Here is a 12,494-nt window from a genome sequence, read left to right on the forward strand (position 1 = left end):
TGTAAAATATTATTGACAGATAATAATTTGCTCGATGAGATCCTCATGCACCATCCTCACTTTGGTGGATACTGAATAATCAGCTTTTTTGTAATACTAATTAAAGACAGGTACAACCTACCTATGAAATCAAACTAAATTTAATTTGTATTCCATATGAATTCATTTGTATAACCTTTAATATATAGAAATGAGCAATATTATTTTTAATATGTACTAAATATCTGTCTATACTTTATTTTGTATTCCTTTGTATAACTTTCATTATGTGCTGTAGATGTAAACAATACTGTGTTAATATGTACTTAAATGTCTGTATATAATTTTTTTTTTTTATTCTTTAGGCATAACTTAATTACAATGTAGATGTAAACAATATTACTCTATTACCATGTACTTAAATGTCTGACGCCAATGGGCGCAATAAATTGATTAAAACAAAAAAATACCTCCACCCCTGCCCCCTGTCCCACCCCCCTGCGAATCCGTATCCTAGTCTCCGATGGGCGGCCAGAGTCCAGAGGTCCATCCAACCCCTCCCAAACTTTCCCACTGTCAATTACGAGATACCGATAAATAAAACAAATGCCGCCTATCTTGGAGGTAAAAGAATTTACGGATAGTCGTATATTGAATGGAAAATTGATCAAATGGTAGGCAATTTCTTAAACAAAATAAATTCTCAAAGAAATAACATAGAATGTTCCAGTCTGTCCGGTTAAATCGATTATTCTCAGTCGACTCGATCCTGGCCGTGGGCTTTTATGTTTCATAAATACAAACCTACTAAAGACTTTGGAACGGTCTATTAGCCCCCCGAAAGGGGTGGCGAGTATTCCGTCTTAATTGAATTCAAACTTCATGTTAATTGGAGCACAAGAGAAAGTATTAATAATACTACAAAATGTAGTATGTCAATTGACAAGTACTCCATATCACAACTCACTCACACCTGAATACTTCATAATACATTAACTTAAAAAAAGGTAAAGTTTTGAGAACAAACTGAACAAAGCAATGCAGGAGGCCAGTTTGTTTATTAGCAAGGTTAAAAAAAAATTCCTGGCGTGATCGGTATGGTGTTGGCCTGCCATCTCGGTAGCCGCGAGTTCGATTCTCGGGCATTCTACTGAGGTGTGAGAGATGTGTATTTCTGGTGATAGAAGTTCACTCTCTATGTGGTTCGGAAGTCACGTAAAGCCGTTGGTCCCGTTGCTGAACAACCATGTACTGGTTCCATGCAATGTAAAAACACCATACAAACAAACAAAGCTGAAAGGAAGGAGGACATCTTTTAAACTAAAACATTTCCTACTTTGTTTCTCACCATCAATTTAGTGCAAATATTAAAAAGAAAGAAAAAAAAAATTGGTCGAGTTTTTTTTACAGTGCTCTACAAATACTTTTCCCAGGTGAACAATTTTACCATGTGTAGGGAAAGAATTTTAACTCACCGGTGGTCCAGTGATGAAAGGAATAAGAGGTCTGTACAGACCTTTGGACTCGGGTAAACCAAATAAAAACTCGCCAAAAGCCAAGATCTATAATTGATATCACTGTATAAAGTGTTCAATAAGTTATGGATTTCATAAATTGTTTTTTGTTGGGATGTGCACAGTGTTTGGATAATTTTTTTAAAGATGTAAATGAGTAGTTTGTATATCCGCAGTAAGCAGTTACAGCTCCTAAAATATGACTCCAAATGACAAACTGCATAGAATAAAAGTTTTTCAAGCATGGTGAAATCTACTCGCAAAGTCACTTACCTCATCATATTACACCAATTTACCATCTGACAATTTTTTCTAAGTACCCAATTGATCTTAACCCTGAGGCTAGCGCATGCAATGAAACAATTCCTCTAGCCAGAACAAATGAGCTTGCCAAGAATATTTGAATATGTGGATAAGTCGCAAAGCACCATTCCGCCACATTCTTACTGACAGCACACATTAACAAACTTTTTCCCTTGAAAATCCATGGTCCATGGTTATTTTTTCACTCACTCCATGTAAAAATTTATACTATGTATTACTAGACAAATTCGAAGGCTATAAGTGTATCTTGATTACCCTAAATGCATATTCCCTATCTGGGGTGAAACTGGACAGTGAATTAGCTTTAAAATGTCCAAGTTTCACCTGAAAAGTGGGAGTCTATTACACCAAAATCACTATCGGAGGGGAACTTCTACAAAATGAATAAGATTTTTCAAGTCTTGTCATCAGAGGTCCTCTCATATGAAGAAAGTCTTGTTGACTGAGCAGTAAAGATAATGCTGAAAGAGTACTTGCCCCCGCCAAGTTCCCTTATAGTATTGTTCCTCAACAGCATGACCCCTTCCTAGAATACGTTAGTATTCTCTACATTGAGGAGAACACTGCACTAAGGAGATATTACTCTGGTCTTTGTGGAACTATATACAGTTTGGAAATCCTGGACACAGGTGGCAGCGAAGAAACCAACAATCATGGCGAGTGGCTCTACCGAAGACTAACACTGGTGGCAGATTACGAAGAGTTACGAATGGCATCAAAACAGTTAAACTCCACTACAAAACTTGGAAGCAGGAGATAAACATTATCAAACATTGGAAACATTCTACGATGTCAAGCCAAAAGAATCTACAATCAACATCGTGTCTCACGTGACGGCACTGATGACTTCGTCATCGTATGCTAGACATCATAGACAGCGTGGAACTTCGAGAACTTCCGCCGACGTGTCTTCCGCAGAGGATCATCATCACAACGTAACAGAAAACAGTCGTTCTACTAACAAAACAACGCACGACTAAGCGAACTGTGTCGCACGGAAGCGCAGACGGAAGAAGCGAAGGCATGACGTCATGAAAACACCATAGACTTTCCCTTAAATATCAGCTAAGTAAACCTTTTTCTTCATTCGGTGTGTAACTTGGTGTTCCTCTTACGTAGGTCGAGAGATCGGTGTTCCTGGGTGAGTTACGAGACATCCTTAATCTTACTTTTCTTGCAGGAATCTATCTTCATCTTATGGTTATTCGTCAACGCAGGCCTTTTATCTTTGTTTTTTGCCAACCCTTTTTTTTTTTTTTTTTCAGAGGTTCTCCTGAAATATTTTATCATATCTTATGTGCTTAATTTTATCATTCTGGGGGACATATGTTTATTTTCTGTGACACATTATCTATATAATTATATAGCATATGCGCTTACGCAGTGGACGTGTGTATTCTTACAGATTTTTTTATAGGGTTGCTAGGAATCGTGGTGATAAGAAAAAACCCAAAACAAAGATGGCCACCCCTGGACCCAGTAGCCCAGTGGTAACATTAGTTAGCGCCAGATCAGCAATTGTTCCCTTTCAAGGCCGTGTTAATGGATTTTTGCCTCAAGGGGTAGAATCTTGGATATCATCAGTGGATGCTCATTTAAAAGCAAAATGCATCACTGTACCGTCCCTACAGCTACAGGAAGCTAAAAGCTTCATTGAATATGCAAAAGGGGATGCAGGGTCCTACCTCAGAGGGGTTTCATTCTAAGAGGCAAATACATGGGATGAATTTAAAATTAAGTTACGATCCGTATATGGCAGCGAGGAAGCCTTGGATGTGGTTTTAGCGTTGAAGAATATTTTTAATTTAGTCTCTATGACTCATTTTTACTAGGTAGACAGGGCAGTACTCGTTGCAGACTGTTTGAATGAATATCTGGATAATTTGAATAATTCTACTTGGGTTACGGGGACAGACATGGCTGTAAAGGATTTTATTAGACTCACATACTTAACTTTCATAACAGCCATGTTAGAAGCCTTGGTATGGTGTTTTGATGAAGAGCTATTACCAGATAGCACAGAATTGGACATCTACAAATAAATTAAGAAACATATGTCTAAATGTGCAGACCTAGATCCTTCACTTGTTCAAGTTTTTGCAAAGAATGAAAGTAAATCACAGCAAGTAAATGTAGTTAATAGTAATGCAGCAGGGATAACTTGTTTTAATTGTAAGAGGTCGGGATCCATGATTGCAGATTGTCGTACGAGTTATTGTTCAATTCATAATAGCTCAAGTCATGCGTATGCTCAATGTTTTTCACTTAATCAGCAGCAAGGTAATGCTAAAAATACACAGAATGTTGCCAATGATAATAAGAAGTATTCACATTATCACAAAAAGAAACAAGTAAACAGTAATTCTGCTTAGAATCAGAAACAAACAAATTGGGCTCCAGAGAACTTGGTTATTGGTCCGTCTAGCCAAAACAATCAAAGTCAATCAAATTTTCAGTGTCCAAGCAAAGCAAATACCACGTAATTAACTCCAGCGGGGTGGGGGGGGGGAGTGATGTTGGGTTGTCTGTATCAACATCCTTTGAATTAAAAAATAAATTTAATCATCTAGAGGACTTAAGTGAAACACAGAATTTTCCTATGAATCACATGACCATATCCAAAACATCATTGCAGGATCCCGTAGACTTTCATAGAATTCACGCAATCATCAGTAATGATGAATTACACCCCACTTTACATGCCATAAATCTAGAATATCAGCCCTTTACATTGTTTTTTGATTCCGGTAGTCCACGTAATATCATGGACTTACGGACTCATCACTTGTTGTTTCCGAACTTCCCTATTGAGAGGTCCGGAGTGCGACTTTCGGGCACTGGCAATAACGAACTAAGTGTAGTAGGCGTAACTCAAGTTCAGTATAAGGTGGGTAAGCGCATGCTTACCAACATATTTATAGTTGTACAACACATTGAGATGTATCCAGTTGTAATATTAGGATATCCCTCCATGTGCATTCAAAATATTATCCTAGCTCCTGCCAAAAATGTCGTGTTTATCAAAGGAAAATTCTATAAATCTTCGAACACATTAAAATCCATTTTAGACAAAAAAGAGACAGACAATCAAACAGTAACTTACATTGAAGAACCAATCACTTGTCTCATGAATCAGGACATTGTCCAAGCGACCCAACAGAATTCTCACACACCCGTAATTGCAGCTTGCATGCAAACTCTCGAGCCAAATGCACCCTCGAATGTTTCAGTGTGTGTCAAGAAAGCTTTGCCAGGGTCTGAACTTTTAATCCTTCTAGACACTCTGAAAATTAACAGACTTTCCGCGACACAAGCATTATACACTGTTGACTCACAACAACAGGTTAACATTGAAGTCTGTAACCATATGAATGCCAATCTAGTAATCCACAAAAATCAACATATCGTGGATATGGAAGTGTATAAATATCGCATTCTTACCGTTGCTGAAATTAATCACGCTCAACCCGTTGTCAACGAATCCCTCTTACAACCTATCAAAAGTAAAATCAATAAAGACATTCAAGAAGTGGGAATACAACATAAATTTTTTGATCTTTTAACTAAATATCATGATGTTTTCTCCACTAGCGAGGGATTTCTAAGGAAAACGGATGTCATTGAACACCAAATACGGTTAAAGGACAAGCATAAAGCTATTTACGTACCTTCGTATCGACTCCCAATGAAATTTCAGAATGAAATAAATGATGAAGTAGACAAGATGTTAGAAGAAGGAGTCATTAGGAAATCGAACAGCCCTTATAATTTTCCCTTAATTGTTGTACCCAAAAAAGATCGGACTTGGCAAATTTGTGTAGATTTCCGTCGCTTAAACGAGGAAATGATTCCCAATTGTTTTCTGGTGCCATGTACTGACGATATCTTATCCTTGTTAGGACAGTATAAATATTTCACCAGCTTGGACTTACTTAAAGGCTTTCACCATATACCCTTAGCTAAAAAGAGTACCCCATACACCGCCTTCAGCACAGCCAGGGGACACTATGAATTTTTATGTATGCCTTTCGGTTCACGTTGTGCCCTAATTACATTCACCAGAATGATTAATATAGTGTTTGGCAATTTATTGGGTGATACCCTTCATGCCTATACGGACGATCTTGTAATCTTTTCTAATACCTTAGAAGAACATTTGCATAAACTAGAGCTAGGGCTACAGAGACTGAGGCAACACAATCTAAGAGTAAAAATATCAAAGTGTGAGTTTTTAAAAACAGAGTTAGTTTATTTAGGTTTTACGGTGTCTAGTCAAGGTCTTAAGGTAGTCCACGATAAGGAGTCAGCTATCCGTAACTTTCCGGTACCTACTAATGTAAAGGGGATACAACAATTTTTGGGGTGTAACGGGTACTATAGAAGGTTTGTACGCAACTATTCAATCATAGCAGCTCCTTTAACGGATCTTACGAAGAAGGGCGTAGATTTTTTATGGTCTGAAACGCATCAACAGGCGTTCGATACCTTGAAAGAAAAATTGTGCAGTTCACCTATCTTCAAATTCCCTGATTTCAGTAAGGAATTCTTTATCGTAACTGACGCCTCAGACCAAGGGGTAGGAGGGGTACTACTTCAGCAATATGATAAACAGTTCTTCCCTATAGCTTTTTATTCACATAAACTGAAGCCCTCTGAAAGCAAATATGCAGTAATTAACAGACAAGGAAGGGCTAGGTATCATTGACTCACTAGTACATTTCAAGTTCATAATCTACTGCTATCCTGTTAAGGTCCTTACTGACCATAAGCCCCTCACTGAGTTCTTCAAAGGCTTTAATCACGGTCCCAAAAGAACTCAGTGGCATATGATCATTCAGGACTTTGGAGCCAAGATAGGATAACTACCTGGGAAAGCAAATATCATCGCTGACGCATTATCCCACAACCCTGCTCCATCATGTATGGAACCATTAGCTGAACTAGAAGATATAGCAACATCCGTGCCCATTGTTAAGACAGTATCTGCAACATCCGTGCCCATTGTTAAAACAGTATCTGAACAAGAAAATTCACTAATCCAAACGATCGCGAACATTGAAGACCCGGGTTGGAGCACTGAACTGGTACAGACTGAACAAAGGAAAGGTCAGCAGTTAAATCAAATAATAGATGCTTTGAACGGAAATCCTAAAGAAAAAGAATCTTTAAAGTATGTGCAGCAGAATTATATAATCAAAGATAATATTCTGTGTAGGTCCGTGACGAGGAAAACCCAAAGCACACCGCAGGTGACTAACGACCAGGTAGTAGTACCAATCTCTCTTATACCAATCGTTCTAAACTGGTTGCATTCCAATCCCTTACATGGTCATCCTGGGTTCTCTATCATGTCACAGAAGGCCAAATCACTATTTCACTGGTCTACAATGCTTACAGATATATATATATATATATATATATATATATATATATATATATATATATATATATATATATATATATATAAATAAAACAAAGCTAATTGTCACATATGTCATGAAAACAAAGGGCATACTAAGACACCTGTCAGCCTAGGGGCCTACCCCGTGCCAAATCAACCCTTTGAAAGAGTACGCTTAGATCAATTAACAGGGTTTTACGAGTCTGACAAAGGAAACAAGCACCTCTTGGTGTTAATTGATGCCTTGACTCGTTACACGGAACTAATAGCACTAAAAACAAAAACTGCAATTGAATGCGCTACGAAATTCTACGAGTGCTACATTTATAAACACGGAATTCCACACATGATAATCTCTGACTCTGGTGGAGGATTCAATAATTATTTCCTTAATTCGTTGTGCGAATTCCTTTGCATTAAGAAAATCAATACCATGATTTATCACCCAGAGTCAAACGGTTTTGTGGAAAGGGTAAATAGGAAAGTGTTAAATGTTCTACGAGTTACACTTGGGGAATGGATCCTAATAGTGGATATTGCCATCCCTGCAGTTTCAAGTACTCTTAACCATTCATATCATGTATCTGTAAAAATTTCACCACATGAAGCGCTTTATGGCACTCCCACTAGGATGCCTTTCCATATCCTTATGCATACCACTAATTTAACAAATCCCCTAAGGGATGTTACGGATGCAAGTGTAAGCCGATATAATATACTTCGTAAAAATCTAGAACCCAAATCATAATGAAAAAGAATCATGATAAAACCACCAAACAAACAAAACCATATGCAGTAGGTGATCGAATCTATATACAAATATATGTGCGCAAGGGTTTGAACTATAAACTAACGCCTAAATTTGAAGGATCGTTTTGTATTATAGAAATATTAATGGCAAACAGGCTAAAGGTTCAAAACATAGCACAGCCTACTGGCATACGTACTGTGCCATTGGCTCATGTTCGAAGCCAATGAGAAAAAGGGGAAGAAAAGGACAAAGAAGAAGAATATATTTATACCTATATATAAAACTTACATCATAAACTAGTACAGGCAGTCCCCGGGTTACGACGGGGGGTTACGTTCTTGAGATGCGTTGTAACCCGAAAATCGTCATAAGCAGAAAATCATCAAAAATCCTAAGAAAACCTTACTTTTAATGCTTTGGGTGCATTGAAAACTATGTAAACTGCATTCTTATTACATTTTTCATAAAAAAACCTTCAAATATTGATTATTTTGCATTTTTGGTGTCATATTTCTACTGCCAGATCAGTGTTGTAGGCGTCGTAACCCTGAAGCATGCGTTGTAACCCTGGAAATAATTTCTGATGAATATAATTCAAAAGCGCCTTAACCTCGGAATGTCGTAAGCCGAACCCGTCGTAACCCGGGGACTGCCTTATATATAAACTAGTATATATAAAACTTGTATGAAAATATATTTTATCTGTATTGAATAAGAAGTAGCTAATGTAAACATGAGTAATTACATATAATTCACTATTTGCAGGTTTCCAACATGAATCTTATATTGTTCGGATTGGTACTGTTTGTTCAGATGTTTTTCTTGTGTGGGACGAATTCCAAAACAAGAAATATCCAATTTACACATGGCTCCATCATTGAAAGAACCGAGGACGTATTCATTACAACAAGCAACGGAATTCTTGAAGTTGATTTGCAAGCGATTTTCTTACCAGAAAATGATGTCATTAATCAAAAAAGCGACTTATCACGATTTGCTGAGTCACTGAATCAATTGCACAGGCGTCATTTTCCCTTTAACCCAGAGAATCTGCTGGCTCAGACTATGGGTATGGCCGAGTTGTTGTCCTATGATTTGCAAATCAAGACGGCTGAATCAGAATGCTTAGTGTGCGATTTCCTTATGTGGACCGTCAGACACAACAACGTAGAAAGGCGTAACCCATTTATCTTTGCAGCTCTTAATATATTTGGATCAGTAGCAAGCTTACGTCTAGGAATATCCAATCGTCTTAAAATTAATGATCAGAATACGAGAATTGAATTTTTACATCAACATGAATTAATTTTCTCTGAACTTCACAGACAATTAGAGTCAATAAATCAGCTTATGAGATTGGTGAACGAACATTCCAGTAATATAAATCAGATCATGGATGTGCAATACTTGCTTGCAACTTTAGCATATTATAGTTCGAAGGAAGACCATATCCATGTGAAAATTTCACATTTTTTAGAAAAATCCAAAGATTATGTGAAAGGGATCAAGCTAGCTACAAAGGGAGTTCTTTCACCGCATCTTTTGCCAAAGACTTAGCATTAACTTTAGAGAATGCGCGTGAGAAACTTGGTTATACTCTTTTGTTAGAAGCACATAGAATTGAATTTTATTATAGCTTAATCTCAGTAAGCATGGAAAACTACAGAATTTGATTAATATCCCCTTCAATTCTTCTGATGCATAGAAATCTTACAAAATAGCTCCGTTTCCTACTTATATGTCAAATAGCTCATTACCAGTAATATAAAATTTGTCTGGCTACATATTAATTTCCCCTAATAAGGAAACTTTTATGGTCGTCAGAGACCTGGACCTGTTTGCTCAATGTTACAATGCCATGGATAATAGGGTTTGCACGGCTGACTCTTTTGAATTCCACAATATATCGGAGAGTTAGGCCTAGCCCTAAATGGTTCTCATTCCCATACAAACGAACGATGTCTGGATCGACTTTATCCTTTTGACAAATATAAGTTCGCTTACAGGCTGAATAACGGGACCTGGCTACGGTTCACTGTTGAAGAATTTAAAGTCGCATGCCCGGATGGATCAGCTGCAACTTCACGACTGTTCGTTGCTGCGGACGGCTGCAGTGGAGCAACGACCAACTACGCCATTCGTGGAATCAGCACCATCATAAGGGAGAGGGCTTATTTTGCAAACTTTTCTTGGGGTAATACCCATATCCCAGTTCTCCCTTTGCCTTTTAACTAAAAGGTAGCCCAGCAGCTGATGCATCTGGCTACTGTGGTCCATACTCCCACCGCTTACGACGTCGGAGAGGATCTTCGTTTCTACATTTTGTTGACTGTGATTTTGGTGACGGTGGTGATTCTGGTAATCACGAACGTATTTGCTTGGTGTAGGATGAAGGGAACAAGAATGGCTAATCAACAGAATGTCGGAACCCACCCAGACAATCTCCCCTATGCTCTTAAGGCATTTGACTTTCGACCAATATGAAACTGGCCATTTCTCTTGACTCAAGAAGTTGTTTGGAACTGAAATGTGCGAAAAGTTGTTTAAGACGCTGGCTAACTTTGTAGTAGAAACGTCCTTGACAAAGCATTCCATATGTAAAGGTATCAGAATCCGTATCAGTATCAGTATCTTAAATTATATCTATCAGTGTGCTTATTTGAAGCATATAGAAGTTAAACAATGAATCAATATATCTGTGCGTGTACCCACTAGGAATCTATATAAAGTGCACACCTTCTAATTACATTTATTTGTATCAGTAATTTGAATCAATATATACATTTATTCATATCAGGTAGCACCTATACTCAACCTGTTACCCCGTATCTTATCACATTTTGGTACCATTAATTTTATTAATATATGATTTTTTAACAATCTTTGTGTCATGTAACCATCAGAATTATTACGTTAGTATTTTCTGTTGAATATGTATCTTCATGACTTGCATTATATAAATGTATCATTATATATCACATGTGATCCTAAGTATTTAGTATTATATCATATGCATATATCTTATACGTGGATCTGTATTTGTATACTCCATGTATTTATTTTTTTTGGGGGGTTATAAGTATTTTCTATATATGTGATTTTTACATATAACCAGTTAACTATTATTTCCTTAATCACTATGTTGGTAGCTATTTGTTTACCATATCTTCTGCATTTGTATCTAAAATCACACTATTACATATGAGAGCCTCAGAACCACAAGGTGGTAAACGCCACGTTTTAAAAAATGAGTAAATTGCCCTCAAAGTCTAGCATTCATTACTCTGCTTCTAAGAAAGATATTGATTTAAACTAAGTTTCATATGAAAGCCCTACCCTTTATAAATTTTTTGTGAAAATTAAAAAAAAATTGTGAGGTGCGCTTGTGCGCTAGCATTCAAAATGTACGCCTATCCCCTCACATTTGTGTATATTTTATTCATAACCAGCACTTAAACCATAATTAAATGTGTAAAAGGATAATAAAGTGTTATAATAATAATAATAATAATAATAATAATAATAATAATAATAATAATAATAATAATAATAATGGACAATACATGAGACAGACTAAAGAACTAGCCAGCGATGACACATGGCAATGGCTACAGAGGGGAGAGCTAAAGAAGAAAACTGAAGGAATGATAACAGCGGCACAAGATCAGGCCCTAAGAACCAGATATATTCAAAGAACGATAGACGGAAATAACATCTCTCCCATATGTAGGAAGTGCAATACGAAAAATGAAACCATAAACCACATAGCAAGCGAATGCCCGGCACTTGCACAGAACCAGTACAAAAAGAGGCATGATTCAGTGGCAAAAGCCCTCCACTGGAGCCTGTGCAAGAAACATCAGCTACCTTGCAGTAATAAGTGGTACGAGCACCAACCTGAGGGAGTGATAGAAAACGATCAGGCAAAGATCCTCTGGGACTATGGTATCAGAACGGATAGGGTGATACGTGCAAACAGACCAGACGTGACGTTGATTGACAAAGTCAAGAAGAAAGTATCACTCATTGATGTCGCAATACCATGGGACACCAGAGTTGAAGAGAAAGAGAGGGAAAAATGGATAAGTATCAAGATCTGAAAATAGAAATAAGAAGGATATGGGATATGCCAGTGGAAATCGTACCCATAATCATAGGAGCACTAGGCACGATCCCAAGATCCCTGAAAAGGAATCTAGAAAAACTACAGGCTGAAGTAGCTCCAGGACTCATGCAGAAGAGTGTGATCCTAGAAACGGCACACATAGTAAGAAAAGTGATGGACTCCTAAGGAGGCAGGATGCAACCCGGAACCCCACACTATAAATACCACCCAGTCGAATTGGAGGACTGTGATAGAGCAAAAAAAAAAAAAAAAATAATAATAATATTAAAAAATTATATAAAAATAATATCAATAATAATGGCAATACAGTAATATTGGTTAATAATATTGATAATAATAATAATGATAATAAAATGTGTACTCACCATGAAAATATTTTCATGGTATAACAATTATGGA

The sequence above is a fragment of the Macrobrachium nipponense genome, chromosome 34 (genome assembly GCF_015104395.2).
Source record: "Macrobrachium nipponense isolate FS-2020 chromosome 34, ASM1510439v2, whole genome shotgun sequence".
Taxonomy (NCBI): Eukaryota; Metazoa; Arthropoda; class Malacostraca; order Decapoda; family Palaemonidae; genus Macrobrachium; species Macrobrachium nipponense.